Source organism: Camelus bactrianus, chromosome 6, assembly GCF_048773025.1.
Source record: "Camelus bactrianus isolate YW-2024 breed Bactrian camel chromosome 6, ASM4877302v1, whole genome shotgun sequence".
In the NCBI taxonomy this organism is placed as follows: domain Eukaryota; kingdom Metazoa; phylum Chordata; class Mammalia; order Artiodactyla; family Camelidae; genus Camelus; species Camelus bactrianus.
This window is the reverse complement of record NC_133544.1, coordinates 36,857,663-36,877,186: the sequence shown is the minus strand read 5'-3', so window position 1 is coordinate 36,877,186 and position 19,524 is coordinate 36,857,663. Positions and strand designations below refer to the sequence as shown.

At 39.2% G+C, this 19,524-nt stretch overlaps 1 long non-coding RNA gene across 3 annotated transcripts in view; it reads left to right on the top strand.

Annotated features, from left to right (window-relative positions):
* LOC105074627 (uncharacterized) overlaps nucleotides 1–19,524 on the top strand; it is a 409,795-nt gene that overhangs the window by 138,901 nt on the left and 251,370 nt on the right. For all 3 annotated transcript variants that reach the window (XR_012507506.1, XR_012507504.1, XR_012507505.1), the window contains one exon: nucleotides 18,193–18,302. This is a non-coding gene — a long non-coding RNA (uncharacterized LOC105074627). The remainder of the gene's footprint in view (nucleotides 1–18,192; nucleotides 18,303–19,524) is intronic.

The window sequence follows — 19,524 nt, the reverse complement described above, 5'->3', positions numbered from 1 at the left end:
GTATGCGGGAGGGTGTACATAGGTTGTATGCAAATAGTGAGCCATTTTATACAAGGGACTTGAGCCTCCACAAACTTCGGTGTCCGTGGCAGTTGTGGAACCAATTCCCCACCAATACCCAGGGATGATAGTCCTTCCTCTGAGATATTCTCCTTGAGTATTTTAGACCTCTTGCAATGCAGCCAGTGATAAATAACAGTGAAATACCTGGCAATGGGATTGATATTTTGAGGGCCAGGAGCTTTAAGTAATATGCTTTAAATTCTATAAGGCTGGCTTGCCTGTGGGTTTTTGAAAGAAATTCACAAGTTTTTTTCTCTTATATGAATTGGTGGTTTTGGTGTCTTGAAGTTACGTTTCGCCTCCGGGCACACTTACCTTCTTGTCAGGCTTAGAGCTGAGCTGTATTTATTTCCCTCCCTTACTGTGCTCCTCCTGCTCATTCTCATCTTCCTCCTTTTCAACTCTTAGTTATTGGATTTTGGCTACTACGCATCCTATCTGTCTGAGACTCAGCCTTGGGATCTGTAAAATGGAGTTAATATTCTTTCTTTTTCTGAGCTGTTATGAAGATTTAGTGCAACCATGCAGTTGTTAAGGACACAACATATATAGGAGGCCCTGGATAAATAATGGTTGTGAATGAGTGTAGTATAGACAGAGATTCTGCATATGTTTAAATTACTAGTTTACAAATAACAGGATGAGAAATAAAGCAGAAAAGGCAACTCAGCCAAGAATGAGGAGTTTCAAATTCTAGATCCACACAGAACATCCTGTCCTATACCCATTTTCTGGGAATTTTCCTTCCAACCACATTGGTGCAGTCCAAGCAGTCACACTGCAATTTGACCACGTACCTGGGCTCTGGGTAACTGGTCAGGGGATGGGCATCTGATCTAGGCTGTGTCAGTGAGTTTATTCTCAGAAATCTTTGAACTTCATCTGCAGAAGTCAAGGAAGCAGCTTGAGAGAGAGAGAGAAGAGCACAGTGGAGCAGCAGGAGTAGAGGAAAGAGAAATTGAGGCTGCAGACAGGGCTTGGATTCTTGGTTCTGTACTGCCTGTATTTCTGCCCCTGGGCTCCTGGAGGCCCTCCCATATCCCTATTATTAGTTATTTTTGCTTAAACTTGTCAGATGCAGTTCTATTGCTTGCAAGTAAGGGATCTAGTACAATGACTAACTAGATATAATATCTCTGGATCTCAGTTTCTTCATCTGTAAAATGAGCCGTGTAAACGGAATTTCTATAAGGCCCCTTTGATTTCTAGGATTTTAAGTGTGCGTGTGTGTGTGTCTGTAAGAGGTGATGGCAGGGTCTGGGCAATCGTGAGATTCCATCTGCTGCCATATAAATGCTGAATAGACCACAAATGATAAGTGCAACCAGAAACTGCAAATTTTTTGGACAGTAAAGACTTTGAAGAAGTTGCCAACTTCATATGTGACATGGTTACATAAGCATTAGAAATACAGCTTTCAATAACTTTCTTCGAGTCACTTCTTCACTCTGAGTGTTGATGAGCACAGGTGTAAATGTAGCAAAGAAAGGTTTTAAATCATCATTCTGGGAAATTAAGGCAACACAACTGGGAACTGGTAGATACGATGCTCCAAAACGAGGTAATTTCAGCACCATTTGATGGTCCCTGACCTCTGATCTGAGGCAGCTCTTTTCAGATCATTTCTAAGAGATGAGTGGTGTCCTGTCTTTGAAGCAGGAAGGACGGGTGCACTGCAGCTGTCCCCTCAGAAGGGAACGTGCCAGGTGCAATATGACATTCTGGCCTCTTGATGATGATTTATGAGCTTTGGGCTTCAATTACCATGTGCTTGATGGAGATATAATTTGTCATTGTTTTAGGGAATGTAGTTTCAAATATTTGAAGAAATAAAACTCAGCCTCACCTTATTAATGGTTTGTTTTTAAGGGATCTTGGTGCTAATCACTTTTGATGAGTGCCTTTTGTTGCCTTATATGTGGGCTGAAAAAATAGTTACTATCTCTGTTTTTTAGCTGGTGTTAACTTTCATCCATTCTAAACTCAAGTTTTTTACTACCATGCACATTAAAAAGCCATTAATTTACCAATAAGCACTACTTGAGTTCACCCCATAAGGTGGCACCAGCTGACTCTGGGGGTAACCGTCTCTTGTCCCACAGGCTGTCTTGGTTAGTGGCTAAGAGCCTAGTCTGCCGCTGGACTGCCTGCTTTCAGATCCAGCTCTGCACTTATTGTTTACGTGACCTTGGAATTGCATAATATCTCTGTACCTCAAATCCCTCATTTATAATATGTGGATAATAACCCTGATTGAATGAGTAACTATATGTCGAGCACTTATAACAGTGCCTGGCACCTGGCAAATGCTGTGTAATGGTTTGCTATGATTATTCTTAATTAGAGACAGTTACTTGTTTCTTCATCAGAAGAACGGTCTTAAAACTCTTCTCCCCTACCCACCTCCCTTCCCCACCCAAACAAGAGATCACCTTAAGCCACACTAAGGTAAAATCTGTTTGATGTCTGATGCTTTCCTAAGAATAGCTCCTGATGGGAAGGGCTGGGAAATCTAATGGTGAAAGGAGATCCCTCAAAAAGAGCCTCAGACCATCCCTGTCCAGCAAGCTTCTACTTCCAAGGAAGGAGCTACAGGGCAGACTGAGAGATTTGCCTCTTCTTCTGAGTGCCTGCCACCCATCCCCTGGGAGCTCTACAAGCTGGGGTTTCCCAAAGGAGACTTCCAGTCAGACCTGTGATGCTGCTTTCCTTCCACAACAACCGTGCAATCATAGAGTGGGCTCCAAATAAGCCTTCTGACCCTTGACAGTGTGTAGGAAGAGAACAGGGTTCAAGTGAAAGAAATTACCTATCGTTTTTCACTACCTAGGGTGTCATTCATCTACTACAAAGAACATGATGGAGGCAGCTGTGAGGATGCAGAGCATCAGACCCCAAACCAGCTGGCGGATCAGAAGGAGTGTTTTCTGGCTCAGCAAAGCTGATGTTAAGTAAATTGTTAGTGCTGGCTCCTGCAGCGATCAGCCTAGCTTTAGGCAATGGGAACTTAGGGTGAGGAAAATGAAGCCTTGATAAATAGGTTTCGCAGTCTTAGAGAGATTTTTCTAAGTGGCATTTTCTTTCCCAACTAGGATGGCTTAAGAAGCTTTTCCAACCATTGTCTTGCTGCATCGTTGGGCAACAACTCTCCATGGGTCTCACATTTCTATATATCTTGTGAACAGTCACACTGGTTGTCCTTTGTTCTAGACAATCTTCCCAAGAATGTTTGTGATCAACCTGGAAGATAGCATCTCCCTCTTGAGCAAGGTGCAGGCATGCTTATTGTCCAGTATAATAAAGATTGTGCCTGCCTTGGAGAAAAGGGCAGGCATGCTTCCACTACCCGTCGTATGATCTGGGCTCCCTCAGCTCAGGATTCCTCTACTACGTGTGTGCAGGTATTTTCTTTCCCTCTTCACGTGGTCTCAGAATTGGGAACTGGAGCTTGAGGAACAGGCAGAAATGAATGTCAGTACTCTGGCTACCACTACTGCTGTAAGTAATTCACTATCCTTCATCTCTGACCCAGGAGTCTTGTGTCTTCCACCAGCATCCATGAAACTATAGTTGGTCGATGTGTTAGCTTGCAAGTAGAGTAAAATCTCTGATCCTTTATAATTTTTGATATGCATCCTTTCTAGGCTAGTGGCAGTTATAGTGCTGGTCATAGCATAGCAATGACTATGCAACTGAATGTGATTCTCAATGGCACATATTAGCTGTATGAATCAAAAGTCTCTTTTTTTTCCTGCCAGCTTTCTGGTCTTTGTCACTTTTGGAAGAACTTTTTATTCCTGTTTAAAAATTAAATATCTTTTGCTAGGGTTAAGATTTACTATGACAACTTATACATTATCATGGCTTTCCTGAAAGAAAAAAAATCTACTTCCCCTCCCCATGATCCACCCTGGCTTTACTGTTCTGACCTTTCCAATAAAGAATCCAGCCTCTCCAAGATTCTCTCCCTGGAAGACAGTGCTGTATTTGCTTAGTTTCATAAATAGTAAGTAATTGAATGAGGCCTTGTACATTCTATCCAAGATCTGTCTGAATCCAAATCTCATATGCTTCAGCTATATCACTCTATTTTTCCATAATAAAAAGAATAACTACTAATATTTATTGAAGACTTATTCTGGCCAGGCACTGCTTCACATGTATTCTCTTCCCTAATCTTTATAATAACTCCATGAGGTAGAGTCTTTTATTATTACTTCCGCACAGATGAAAAAAAATAAAGCTTAGAAAGTTAGCTAATGTGTGCAATCTAACAGCTAGTGGATGGTAAAAATGCAGTGGGAACCCAAGTCTGTCTTCTTAACCACCAGAACACACTGCCTCTCAGGGAGGTCCTGCCCAGTCGGTCTCTAAATAATATAGTAAATGAAGGCGGTTTTATTGGGATAAATTATACCGCCCACAAAATACTCATTTTGGGTTTTAAAGGTGACCTGAAGTTAATTGCAATGAAGCGAAGATTACATAGTCTTGATTCTCTATTGTAAAGAATCAAGAAGAAGAAGCAGTTATGCTCTTTGTTACATTTTTTTTGGATTTGTTATTTTGGAATTTGGTAATGATTTAAAAATCAGTCTAGAGGTCTTTTCCCTCACCAATGATGAATATTGAGTAACTTACTCATCTTGGCTTGGGCAAAGTGGGACAGTGTTGCTTATATAGTGATGATAATAGTAGTACACAAATAACTTAACCATAATATAACCAGAGATCTACTTTCTCTTTATTTATATCAGTGCCAGATATAAATGACTATCAGATGGTCCATCAGCTAAGAATTATTTTTGTCTCTGTTCGCTTATTTACACCAGCTTTATCTTGCACAGTATTCTTTTATTTAATTCCTTTGTTAGATCTCTTAAGTTCTGTTCAGTAAATGGTGCATTATTGGAGCTTTTCTGTATGTCATAATATTTATGAGCCATCATTCCAGACAAAAGAAGAGAAAGCCTTATTGAGGCACCTGAGTTACTCCCCTGTATTATAGAGACAGCAGAGAGAGAGGAAAAAAAACCCCTACAAAAAACAACAAAATAGTTCAAGTATGGATCCAAGTTCGTTGGAGTAATTTTGGTAAATTTGTGAATCCCTATAATCTTAGTTTTTTTTTTTTCATTTGTTAAGTGGGGTAATATTGTCTAATGCACAGAGTTTTTGTGAAGATTAGAAATAATGTATTTGAGGTAACTGGAGCAAACTAGGTACTCAAGAGGTGATCATCGTTGTTTTAAGGTAATTATTATTATTATTAACGTGTATGATTACTAAGTAGCTAATATGTGTGAGATATTGTTCAGAACACTGTTCATGGTCTCCATGTCATCCTGACAACAACCCAGTGAGGTCAGTGGTTATTTCACCAGATCACACAACATGTGGCAGTGCAAGGATCTGAGTTCATTTCCTTCTGACTCCATAGGCCACACTCTTGATAACCACAATAATAGGAAAATTTCATCCAGAATAAAATAGCCCAGTCATTGATATTTAACCAAGCATCAAGAAATGCACATATGCAAATGTGGTGTTGTCTATGAAAGAGCATGAGACCCACCTACTCACTCTGCGAAACCACATCCCTAAGGTAAAAAACTGTCACCATCCATCTCTTAGATCACCTTGTAAATGTCCACTAACATAAATAAATTATAAATGTAATTAACTCAAGTTTGACATTAAAATATTAGGTTCTGACATAAAGAGTGAATTTGAGTGTACCCCAAGATATGAGGAAAATGCTGTCCAGGCCTAAACTGTCCTTTCATATACCAGTGACAGTCGTGGTGCAGTGGGGGGTGTGTGTGTGTGTGTTTGCGTGTGTGTTTCTGTACTATAGCTCTGTATCTCTGTAGCACTAAAGAGATATATAGCCACAGAATCTTACTAACTAAATTATAAATAATTCCTTTTTACCCAAGCAAATATAAATATTTCTCTCAATTTTTAACTTCTTGAAACTTAAAATTCTCTAGGTGCATAAGCAGAGATCCCATACCAAGCATTTCAAACTTTAAAAATGAATAAATTTGGCCATAGACCTCTGTTAATTTGAACTCTGAGCCTCAGGACACCATTTTCTTGGCCCCTCCCCCACCCAACCCCCCAGCTAGGCCCACCTGCCTGGCTTCCTCTAGGCAACGTGACTTCTGTATTTCTATGGCAACGGGCTTAGCATTTTAACAAGACTTAGAAGTACCCATTCTGATATGTTAAAAGCACTAAACAGCAATTGTTATTTAACATCAATTCTAGTCTTACCTCAGCTGTTTCCCTTCTGTTCAAACACTTCCTTCAATTAACTCTTCACTGGTTTCTGAAAACACATCACATTTTTTGTTTGTTTGTTTCATGTTGTTCCTTTTTCTTAGAATGTCCTCTCCTTTATTTTCTCCTATTGAAATCCCACCCGCCTTTCCAGGGAGAGCTACGAAGCCATTTTTCCTTGAGGCTCATCCCAGTACTATCCAAGCTGGAAGGTTTTCCTGCTTTAATAACTTTGAGGTTTTCCTGATAAGACACTTAACTCAGGTATCTTCAGGTTAGTGAATCATTTGCGCATTACAAGAGGGAAAAATTGTTATCTGCACAGTTTTATTGCTTTATTGCTTTAGTGCCCATGAGACCTTCACAATCAGGGAACTGATTTAGATTTCTTGAAAGAATAACCAAATAAATGAATGATTTGTTTGGAAGTGAAAGAGTCAGACACTTGTTGCTATAGCACGAAAGCTACAAAAGGCTGGGCTGGAGGGAGGCCCAGTCCTTCTGCCTGTTACGTGCATGACTTGGGAAAATAATTCAACCTCTCTGAACTCGGTTTCTTCATCTGTAAAAATACAAGTGATCCTGCCTCTCTCCTTGCCCTGCCTACTTATGGGATAGTTGTGGGAACCAAACAAAGAAATGTGTGCACACGCTGAATGAAGTACACTGTACATGCTGACCTAGGAGATTAGATGCCTAGACAGCCAGACAGCCCAGCTGACAGTTTACAGCAAGTTTACACATTATTCTCTTACCCCATCCAAGACTATGGTACCAAGCTCTTTTGATATTATGTAGCAAAGATGGTTCACTTTCTGTTCATTCATTCATCCCGTAAATATGTATGAAGTGCCTACTACGCACCAGGCACCATGCTAAGCATTGCGGCCATAAACATGTAAAGACAGATATAATCTCTCAAGGACCTGGTATTCTGGAGAAGACTTAAAATAGGCCTAAGAATCAAGGAGCCACAAACGAGATAACATTGTGTAGGGATAAGTACTAGTAGGCACGTGAAACACGGTATGTGCTGGAGGGTACGTGGGGCATTACTAGCATAGTCAGGAAAGGCCTCCCTGGGTGACCAGAAGGAAGAGAAGGCACCGTCTCTGCAAAGGTCTGGGGACAGCAGGTGCAAACCCTCTGAGCTGGAAGGAGGCTTGGAGCGCTCAGAGAGCAGAAAGAAGGCCAAGGGCAGAGGCAAAGCAAGCTGTAGGAGAATGGCGAGCTGGATGGTGGGAAGGTGATCTATTTCCACAGAAAGTTCAAGAGAGAGAAGAGCATTATATTTTCTTTGCCAGTGAAAATCAAAGAGTTTAAGACTGGTTTAATTCTGGTGAAAACGGAGCTCCTTGGATTATGCTACAGGCTGTTTGTATTTACATAACGACATTGTTAAGAATTTTTGAGCTTTACTATTTTTTAAATTATTGTAACTTTAACAAAAGCAAGAGTCTTAACATTGTCTTTGATTGACAGTATTTTGCCGGAATAATTTTCTTCCTTTCAATAGTTTGTCACAACCTTTAGTGTCATTTCATTATAATCAATATTTAGTAGAACGTTTGAATTAAGATATTTAAAATATATTTAATTTTATTGCATTCATAGTTGTTTTTTAGTAGGAAATGCTAGGCTATCTATCAGTACTAGCTAAAGGTAAAAAAAAAAAAGTCCCTCCTGGAGTCCTCATGGAGCACACACACACCCAGACACACAAAATCAAATACAACTGTAACTGTGATAAGTGCTGAGGAAAAGAGGTTATATGGTAATGTGAGAATTTTTAACAGCAGGAATTGACCAAGTCAGAAAGTTCCGGGAAGGGTTCACCCACTCCAGTATTATGTACTAGTAGTCCTACTTTAATGAGTGGATTCGAATGATCTTAATAAGCTTCCATCCTCACATGGCCTTACCTTTCCTTAGACATAAATTACATGTAAATAAATATATACTAAAGTGCTTCCAATCAATGTGGTCTCTTAAGTATATAACTTTCCTTTTACTCCGCTTCTTCTTTTCATTTGCTCAGCAGATCCATATCCTCTCCTTATCTTTTTCACATTCTCAAAAGGGAAGTCAGCTCTGGTTTGCACATATTGCTACTAATTAACAATCACTGACATTGGTTTATGGAGAGATATATCCTGCATCCTTTGAGCCCTCTTCTCCCCTTACATACACGCCACCCAAATTTGGTACACAGTTACCAGAAGCTTCCAAGTGCTCTAATATCTCCCTCTTCCCTCATTGCCTTTCCCCACATGCTCTGTCCCTCTGGTCACCCAGGTGCCCCAACCTGCCAGGGTCTCTGCAGCTTTCCGATGCTGAAACTCATTCAAGCAGGCGGCATGAGTCCCTCCGGGCAGCAATTCTATGCTAGGCATCGAACTTGCAGCCTCATAATGTGGACTCTGTCAGGCTGAGAACATAAGTGCTCCAGCCCATCATTAGCTGATAGAAAGCACATAAAAAAGGCCTTTATAAACCAAGGCATGAATAAATAATTTCATGAGCAAAGCTGCAGTGTGGCAGTCCTCGGTTTAAAGCTGAAAGGCTTTCTAATGTGTTGCCAGAGGATTAAATGCTATCACCATGTTTCAGGCAGTAATTTTTATTGCATGTTTCATTCAGGATTTGGCATTGGAGAAGAAAGAATTCTGCACATGTCAAATTGAAATTAGAAGGCAGTGCGCTGCTATTTGAAGCTTGGATGCTATTGTTTTCAGGGCATTATCTTCTATTGATGTGTCCCCCCGCCCTTTCTTCCTTCTCTGTCTCTCCATCTCTGTTTCTCTTTCTCTCTCTTTCAGCACATAGTTACCACCTTTCCAGTTCCTGATAAACCTGTTCCGTAATGCCTAGTACTTTTCAAAATTATTCTTCATGATGACATTTGCAGCAGTGGGTTTGCAGTATTAGGAGAGCAACAGCTTGTGTTGAACTGCATAGAGAATCAGAGATTAAAAAAGGCAGAGAAAAAGATCTGGGACTCTTTGTCTCTTAGCTAAAAAAATAAAAGTATCCACAGCACAAGCCTTTGAATCAGGGAGAAACCCCAGAGTCTGAGTCTTATTTAAAGGTCTTGCAGGCCGTGCGTGGTTGATCAGGCCCTTTGAGTCCAGGCCACTCTCCTCAAGGAATGCTCCCCACCGTCAACTCCCCACCCATTTGTGATATTCTCTACACTTCATTTCTTCCTTCTTTTTTAAATTTTTAAAAATATTTATTTATTTAAGTTTTAAACCTTCATTTCTTCCTTCTAATGAGGGAAACTTCCCCCCCCCCCCCCAATCTTAATGGCTGGCTCCTGAATTCCTCTTCGGGCAGTAGTAACTTTCCTTGTTGAGAAAAGGTGCCATGATATTAGCAGTAACAATTCCAGGCAGAAGACGAGATGCCAGGCTGGGGAGCAGGCTGCTGCTGACGTTTCATCCAGGCAGGGAAGATAAATGGTGCCTGATGGCCGGGGTAGAGAACACAAGGCCTGCAGACCGGGAGTGTGGGGTGGAGGGCTCAGGCCCTGGAGGTGGAGGAGTGGCAGCACACTTGGGAAATGTAATGCCAATGTTTCCGTTTGAATTTCTGGGATGGAAATGCTCCCTCCATCCCCTCCCAACACCTTCAGTAAAGAGCTTGAGGCTCATGAGTGAGCTGAAGGAGGGCTTGGGTTCACATGGAGGCAGCGCAGCACAGAGCCAGCCTGCAGCCGCCAGAGGCCGGAGGCCGTCACGAGAGTTGGACCCTTAAGGGGCTTTGTGGAAATCTTGGGGGTGGGATCTGGGCTGCACTGGGCCACAGAATCTGGAGATTTTAGCCAATTTGTCCTACGTCTCCAAAGCATTGGAGAACCTTCTATTGATTTTGGATTATACTAGATTTTCAAGGGGCCTACAATACAGTACTTTGTAAGAAGTGCTATGAAAATGAATAGTAGTGAAGTAATTTGCAAAGATCCTGGCTGGCAGCCAGACAAAATGAGGGCAAAAAAATTTGCTTAGTGCAAATAGGCAATGAAGAGAAATTTTTATTTTTATTCCAATGGGCTGGTTCATTGTAGAACAAAATGCTATTCCATTCTGTTTATATAAGCCTTTCTCTATTGGCATGTATTAGACTCCATGGAAAATCAGCCAGAGGAAATCCAGTTATAACTCTTCAAGGGCTCATGCTCTAAGGACTATTCTTAGGAATAATAAATTTCAGAAAGAAATGTGTTATACCTCTTATTCCATATGCTCTCAGGGAACATTCTCCTGCAGTTTGCTTCTTTCCTGGGTTTCATCCTGAGGCTCTTCCTCCCACCCTTTCCTCCTCTGTCATAAGCACACAGTAGCACCGCCTTACCTGTGGACGGTCATCCCGTGGCAGTGGCTTGGGGTTTTCCCTCCTGAGCCCCTCCTCCAGAGATGGCATGGGGTGTCCCTCAGACCTCTTCCTGCTCTCTTCACGACCTTCCTCAGAGTCCTGACCTCATCTTCTCCCAGAGGACTCAGTAACTCTTCACTTCAGAGCTTCTCAGACCACTGGGGTGGAGACCAATGTGAAGAAAAGTTCAGAAGAGCCCGAGGAGAGGGTTTTCTTTCAATGCACAGAGAATAGAATCTCAGAATGTGAAACTCTTTTAGTGGATTTTCTTCTATTCTGTTCAGGGAGAAAAGTATTTACTGTTAGCATAAGGGGTGGCTTTGCCATTCTCTTTTGATCTGGGTGGAAAAGAATGCAAGGTGTGTAGTTGGGTGTGAATGTATTTCAGTGTGTGTATGTGTCTGTGCAGGAGGATAATAGAAAAAAAGAGGAAACTGAATGACTTGCCTCTGTCATTAGCAGTCATTTTTCATGCAGGACAGTTGTGGAGCTGATTTAAAAAGCATTATCTTCTGTATCAGTCCGTGCAATACCTACAACAGTATTACAGTGTTTCAGGCATTCTTTTTTTTTTTTTTTTTAAATTACCTTGTCACTGAAGGGTTTCATTTTAAGGGGTGTCAAATGCCAAAATGACATAAACAGCACAAACTGCAGAACTTAGTTGTTATACTGTGTCTTTCTACAACATTTGCTTTAAAGCCAGGGGAGCTGAGAGGAGGGATTTGAGGAGTTTGGGGATGAGGATGTGAATTGGGACCAATGTTCAGTGGCAGATCAGGGAGTGGTCCTTGGGTGCCTAGGAAGCTGGAGGACAGAAGCTGTCATTCGAGAGATCCTCTGACAAGAAGGGATTTGAAATGCTCTGAGAACCCCTGCCTTTACTTTTTTACCCCCAGCTTGTACGATTTAGGCTTCTTGGTTGTGAGCAACAGAAACCAGCACTGTTTATTTTAGACCAAAAGAGAGTTTGTTGGGCTCACAAAGTCAGTGGGAAGCTGAAGAACAAGCTTGAAGAATGGGAGGCAACCAGTCCCCTCAGGACAGGCAACAGAACTGCAGAGCTGCAGGCCCCCGCACGGCTGCAAGAAGTGTGACACCCCCCCCCCCCAGCCATCCCATCCTTTCCTCGCACACTCAGGATTCAGAGTTCTGGATACAAATATTCAATTGGCTCAGCCTAACCCAAGAGGCTCCCCTCTTCCCTGACAAGGCTGCACAGGGCAGGGAGAGAGGGAGGGCTGGCCTCTTTAACATCCATGGTGCAGGAGATGGCAGTTTCCCTTCTCACCATGACCATACAGAATGAAGGCTCTCCCCAAAAGGAGACTGGGGTGCAAACAGGAAGATGGTAGGAAGTTGAAGGCTGTCAGGCTAAAAACCGACTCAAGTCCACCACATGCCTTGTCACTTAGCTGCCAGGGACTGGGATCCTGCTGCACATCCTTACAGGCTCCTTCCTGGGTGGGGGTTCTTCTCCCCTCTGCTCCAGACCTAGTCCCTAATGGCACATTTCTGAGGGCAGCTGTCCAGGTGGGGACACAGCAGTGAAAGGCTGGCTTCTGTTAGCTCAGCTATAAAATGAGGATAATTGCGTCTATCTCAGAGTGTTATTGTGAGGGTTAAATGGGATATTTGTAAAGAGCCCCACATTGAGCAGTGTTCAACAGATGCTGCATTGTGCTGTCTCCCAAAAGACAGTGCTTGTAGGTATGTGTGCTTATTGTTATTTTTCTTATTCAACAAATATTTATTGAATGCCATGGGCCTTATTTTTCTTAGTTTATCAAGGATTGATGAAGACTTTGTCCAGTAATGTTACCAGTTAGCAGCTTTGCTACTCTGGGCATGTTGTTTAACTGCTCTGAAACTCAGTGGGATGGTCTGGAAAGGGGAGATGAGCATAATACCTACGTTGATTCTTCTAAGCAGTCGATACATTAACCCACATAAAACACTTAGCACAGTACCTAGCAATAGGAAACACAGTCTCTGTTAACTATTAACAAGAACTAAAGGCTTTAAATTTTGTTTCTTGAATCCACTTATGTACTCAGCTTCTTCTGTCAGAGTAATATATTCTCCAAGTTTACTCCAGGCTCTTTCTTCTAAATGCAACTTGTTTTCTAAAAACTGAGTCACCACCATACAGACTGAGTGCTGGAAGGACATTAGGCAGGTTATAGTTCAGCCTCTTTGTTGTACGAAGGAGAAAGTGCAGGCTGGTCAGTGGAAGATTTGCTGACTCCCAGTCTGTTGCTCCATCAGCCCCATCCCACTGAATTGATTATTATCAGTGGCAACAGAATTCACTTCTGTTTCTATACATCTCCAATTAAAACAAGAAAGTCAGATGGTCGTGTGAGGCAGGGCTCAGCAACCATGGGGTTGTGCTATGCATTTCACCATTTCTTTTCCCACTCTCTGATGGAAGTGCTCAGGCTGTATCATCCACCTCATCTTGTCCATCATTGCCGTGTACATAGGGCGGACTGCCATGGATAAGACATTGACGTGGCACTCAGAGGACTTCAGCCTGCTTTTATTTCCTATCGTCCTTTAAGTGGTTACTTACTATTCCATTATTCCTTGTGGAGTCTCTTTGGCATTACTAATTCCCATGTTTTCTCACGGAATTAAATTAGTTTCAAATTCTTTTTCTCATGCTATAGTAGCTTGCATTTTTCTAAGCTGACTCTAGCTTATCATTTTCTGGCTTTAGATCTAATCCCTTCAGATCTTTGTGTATTTGAGCACAATCTTTGCCTACTCAAAACAAAACTTACACTAGTATCAATAACCTAATGCTCATTCTCTATTCCAAGTCATTAATAAAATTTTTATTGAGACCAGAAAGAATAGACTTTCTGCCAAATATCTTGTTTCAGTTGGGTCCTGGGCCATTTATCAAATTCTTTTGTTTAAAATAGTTTAGCCAATACTAATTTATTTGACAGTGTTTATTTCTAAGCTAATTTAAATTTGCTTTAGACAACATTTTATTAAATGCTATATCAGAAGCTTTATTAATGCCCTTCCCCATATAATTCTGTATTGTTTCCTAAACAAACTTTATAATTTTTCCAAGAGCAGCTATGTTATTTCATCTGGAACAATTTATTTTAATAAATGCTTGAATTGCTTTGCTGTTGCTTGGGAATTTAAAATTACTTTTTATCAAAGTAATTTTTTTAAATTAACAATTGCATTTGGAATAAAAATTTGAAGGTTATAGTTTCCAGTTTTCTTATGCTTTTTAAAAATATGTGAGCCACACAGTTCCCTTTAAATGAAGAATTTGCAGGTTACAAACATTCATGTATTTCCACACCAAATTAAAAAATTAGATAATTCTTTAAAAATTGATGCTTATATAGAGGTAGCAATTTCTTTCCAGTGATTTTTTTTTTTTTGACTTTAGGATCTGAGAATTTTTTTTATTATTGTCACACTTTTTAAACTCTGTAGTACACTTCAAATTACCCTTCAATTTTATTTTTAAAGGCAGATATTAAGATGACTGATCTTAGTGTACAAGCTTTTAAAAAACATTGTCACTCACTTTATACATGTGCTCACTCCTATTGTGTATGTTCTCTGCAGTTCCTGTTTTGTAGTATACTTATTAAAAGCTAGGATTTCTTAGGTGGCTCTCATCAATGTAAGACTTAATGTAATCACCAAGTACAGATTTTCTTCGGGTTTATTTTTGTGCTCACTGGCTCAGAATTGCTCTTCATGTAATTTGGGACTTTCTGATGCCAAGGGATGGGCTGTGAATAGTTTAATGTGTCCATTCATATAGCTTCATGATTTCTATGTAATCTGTATAGTCAGTCTCATTTCTCTCTATCCCTGGGGTTTTAAAGTCTGCATCTACTGCAATTTCTTTTCCCTGTGTTCAACTCCATGCTATTTTATTGGACTGGAGATTTTTTTTTTTTCAAAATTTATCTAAATAGCCTCTAGACAATTTGCAAAACCACAGTCCTTATATATCTAATCATTTAATATTGATTCTAAAAATTCTTTCTCTATATGCTTTCAACTTATTTTCTGTCTGTTACTTTAAATTCAATATTGATCAGTTAACATTGTGTTATGAGAAACACTCAATACTTAATCTGAAGTGATTAGGTCACATTTTCAACTTTATCTCCGTATTTAGCTTTATAAATTTCTCACATTTCTTGCATATGAGAATATAATGACCTGGCAGTTTTCTTTTTCACAGAATTTAAGACTCTTGATTAAGCTTATATTCTTATGTAGCATGGAATAGTTATAATTGAATTTTTGGAATTAAACATGTAGATGGTCTTATCTCTTGCCTCTTACTTAAATATACGCGTAAGCTCTCTTCCCTCACCTAGCAAATATGTTTAGCATTTTATTAACATCAGACTTTCTTCTGAGTAAACTTTCACTTTCATCAGGAATGTTCAGTCCTTGTGTTACCTCAGAAGGTGAAGGGAAAAGACCCCAGTTCTTCTATTACCTGAAAGATAAGATTACAGACAGGAAGTGATGTGTTGTGCAGCAAAAGATTTTAAAGGGTTTTTTTAGGCAAGAAAAAGTACACCTCCAAGAACAGGAGGTGGGCTGATCCAAGGGAGGAAAAAGTGTTGCCTAGTCCAGTGTCACAAGATAATAGTACTGGTGTCTTGGATGTCAGGAGAGGTCTGTTCATGGCTGACAGCTTGCTGTGACACTGTGCTGATCAATTTTTTTGGAATCTGGGTTTCCCTGATATCTAGCTCCAATGTAGGAGTCACTGATAATCATCACAGCTGAAAATGGCACAAAATTTTTTGAAATATGCATGAAATTTACCTTTTTAACCATTTTTAGGTGTAAAGTTCAGTGGCTTTAAGTACATTCACATTGTTAGGCAGCCATCATCACCATCCATCTCCAGAACTCTTTGCATCTTGCAAATCTGAAACTCTGTGCCCACTAAACAGTAGCCCCCAGTCCCTTCTTCCCCCAGCCCCTTGCAACATCCTTTTTGCTTTCTGTCTCTATGAATTTGAATAATCCAGGTACTCTGCATACCTTATGTAAGTGGAATCATATTATGTTTGTCATACCTTAAGGTTCATTTATGTTGTAACATGTGTCAGAATTTCTTTCCTTTTAAAGCCTGAATAATATTCCATTGTATGTATACACCACATTTTGCTTTATGCAGTCATCTGTCAATGGAGATTTGTGTTGTTTCTACCTTTTGACTTTTGAATAATGCTGCTAAGAACATTGGTATAGTAAAAATATCTGAGTCCCTGCTTTCTGTTTTTTGGGGTATATACACAGAAGTAGAATTGCTGGATCATGTGGTATTTCTTTGTTTGATTTTTTTTTTTTTGAGGAACCCACAAATTTGTTTGACCTATAAGATGATTATTTCTTCTATCATATTCCTTGTTTAGCAAAATTTTACTCTCTTTTGACTTCTGAATTAGTTTTTAATTTCTTTTTTAACAGGTACAAAAACCCTGGTTAAACAAAGGGTCAGGTTTTATAGCACTCTTAATTTAGTAAATTTTTTTAAAGGGCATAAAATTAACCTTTAGGAATAACAAGCTGTAGTTTCTCCTTCTGTAATAGCACTTTAACAGTCTAAAGCAAAACAATTGTCTTTAGTTTTTTAAAAATTATAATTAAAAAATGAATTTTGTGCACGATTATCTTTTTGTAATGTTCTAATATTTGTCATTTTCAAAGTCTTTTTCGCTATTCATAGAGCTTACTTTAAAAGGAAAAAGGAGACGTATGATATCCTGATGAGTCAAAATTATAGGTGCGCCCTTTTAAGAATAATTCATTGCTAAAGGTCTGAACTTACAAATTCACTAAAAGATGCTCATCTTGTCAAAAATTCTTGAAATGATCAAAGAATTCTTTTAATAATCTCCTGATTGCATTTTTAAAAAAGGATTTGATTTATTAATAATTTTCTAAGAAGGCATCATAAAGACATTATAGTAAAATTGTCTTGATTTGTGGTTGAGTAATTAGAATTTGTGATATTTGTACAGGGGTCATGAAGTTGGCTTTTTTGCAAAAGTTGTTTGGGGAAAAATGAAAGCCTGTTAACGTGACTATAAACAAAGTTCCAAAGGAAAATGATTGCCTGTTGAAGAGAGCCAAAGTGTTTTCAAGCATTTAAGAAATAGTAATTTAGAGACGAACTGCCATTTCAGTGTCCTGTAGAGGCTAACAATGCTTATGCTGAAGCTGTAATATGCTAGCTTTAAGCCATTCTTCTTGATTAATGCTTTAATAGGCTTTTTGCTAGGCAACATTTGGTTAGTACAGTTATTATACATCTTTGTATAAAATTGTATTTATTGAATATCCAGTGTCGGGGGGGATAAAAGGAAAAATTACACTTTTCTTGAGTCGTCTCTTGCACCATGTTTAGGGTAGTGCCTTTTAGATGCTTGAAATTAAAGCTTTCATCCTGAATTATCATAGTATTTTTACTCTATTTTCTGATTATGGTCTAGAGTCATAGCTGCTAACAAAGAATGGGATCTGGCTGATGTAAATTGAAAGAAGGAAGGAAAAACTGGTTGGATTCCCTGTAGATCAGGATTTTTGGTTTTGAGGTAGACATTTACTAACATCTGTTTCAAAAGAGAAAATAGAAGCCTACCCTAGAAGTCTAAGGGTCATCAGGAAATAGACAAACATCAGGATATTATATTAAAGCACATCTGTCTCCACTTTGGCATGGAAAGCCTATATTTAGATAGTATTTTAAGAGCTGTGTTTAAAAATGCTGATAAAGTGGATTCATGCTTAATTTTTGGTCAACTGTGTTATTTTTCTTTTTCACAGATGTGCACACTTGGTACCATGGTCTGAATATGTGTTCTACCAAGACCACAGTTTAAAGCATAGGGAAATGTGGGATTTCTCTCTTTCACAACCTGGCTTACAAACGTTAGTGCCTACCTTGAATAATTTACGTATCCTTGGTGGAAAGTCTTCTCATTGTTAATTTACCTGGTGTATAGGCATGCATGTGTGTTTTCCTGTCTTTGCCGAGGGCCTTCTCTGTTCATGTGGTGTAGCACTGCTCTTTAATCCCCTGATCCTAGGATGGCTTGGTGTAACCCTGGAGGATTGGTGCCTGTTTGAATCAAGCCTGGTAGCTACCTTCTGGAGACTAATTCTTTACTTGTGAGTTGTCACAGGAAAAGGAACTGCTTAAACCTGAGTCTAGGTCTGCTCTTGTCAGCTGTCCAGGGTAATGGTGTAGATTAGGGCTGGTTGTGAAAGTACCTATTGGGCATGCTGAAGCCAGATTTTGGCAGAATCACAGAGCCATGCAAAGCAACATTCATTTCATAGTTCTAGACTTTAACAGTCTGGGTTGGGTTTACAGTTATCATGTGATACTCAGTACAGCTTTTGATTCTTGTAACATAAAATTTATTGGTATCTTCCCTCTTCTCTTTGTAGTCTCTGGCTTGCTCTGTCGTTTTGAAGAAGACAAAGAGTTGATTTTTCCCCCTGTCAAAATTTATCCCGGGAAGCCTGCTGAACTGGTTCGGAGAATCTGGAATTTCTCTGTAAGTTTGGAAGGAACAATAAAATAAGTGGCTTTGTTTTTTTGAAAGAAAAAGAAGTATTACTACTATTATTTAGTTACTAAAAAAGGGAGGAAGTTTCAGTTTAGGGCTAATATATCTAACATCTTTTTTTGATTGAAGTATAGTTGATTTATAATGTTTCCAGGTGTACAGCAAAGTGATTCAGTTTTACATATATATTATATATATATTATTTTCAGATTCTTTTCCCTTATAGGTAATTACAAGATATCAAATATAGTTCCCTGTGCTATACAGTAGGACTTTGTTGTTTATCTAATAGTATGTTTACATATAGTAGTGATGTCTGTTAATCCTAAATCCATAATTTATTCCTTCCCCCTTTTCCTCTTTGTTTTAAGTTTATTTTGTTTTAAGTTTGTTTTCTATGTCTGTGCATCTATTTCTGCTTTGTAAATAAGTTCCTTTGTATAATTTTTTTAGGTTCCATGTATAAGTGATATCATATGGTAACATCTTTTTGTAATTTTTTTTATGAAAAGAGAGAGCAGACCTCAGGTTCAGAGTCTTAAGAAGACAACTGTTTCCAGTGAGAATTTAATAGCATTATAATGTTTTCATCGCTTTTATTTTATTTTTTACTATTTGTTTTTCTTTCTGGCAAATACTACAACTTTTAAAATTTCCTTAAAACTCTTACTGGGCTAGGAGTTGAGGTAAATTTTTTATATGGATTATTTGATTTAATTCTTACCAGAATTCAATGTGTTTGAAGCTATTTTAGACTATCTTTTACAAATGAAAAAAACCAACACTTAGGAAGCTTAACTAACTTGCCCAAGGTCACACAAGTTGTGAAAGTCTGGAATTCACATTCAATTCTGTCTGAATTCAGAGCCTAAACTCTGGCCCACTATGCCATATGCATCTTAAACAACCTCTGCGCCCTTAATTGTCCTCACCAAGACCCTGACCCTCTGTAATAGGGAAGAAAATCCAGCTTCAAGCCTCATCTACTGATACCCTAGAGTTTCTGCTGTTGTTCTGTGGGTAGCAGAGATTTATGGAGGCCCCATTCCTCCTGGCCCCTTACTAGCTGTAGTAATGTCATGTACTTAAATTCAAGGCAGTAACATTCTCATGGTGTCTTTTCCTTTTTTAGAAGTGGGAATAGGTTAAAATAAAACTATTTTTCCTTGCCAATGGTATGTTTTCATATAGAGAGATAAAAGGAGGGGAG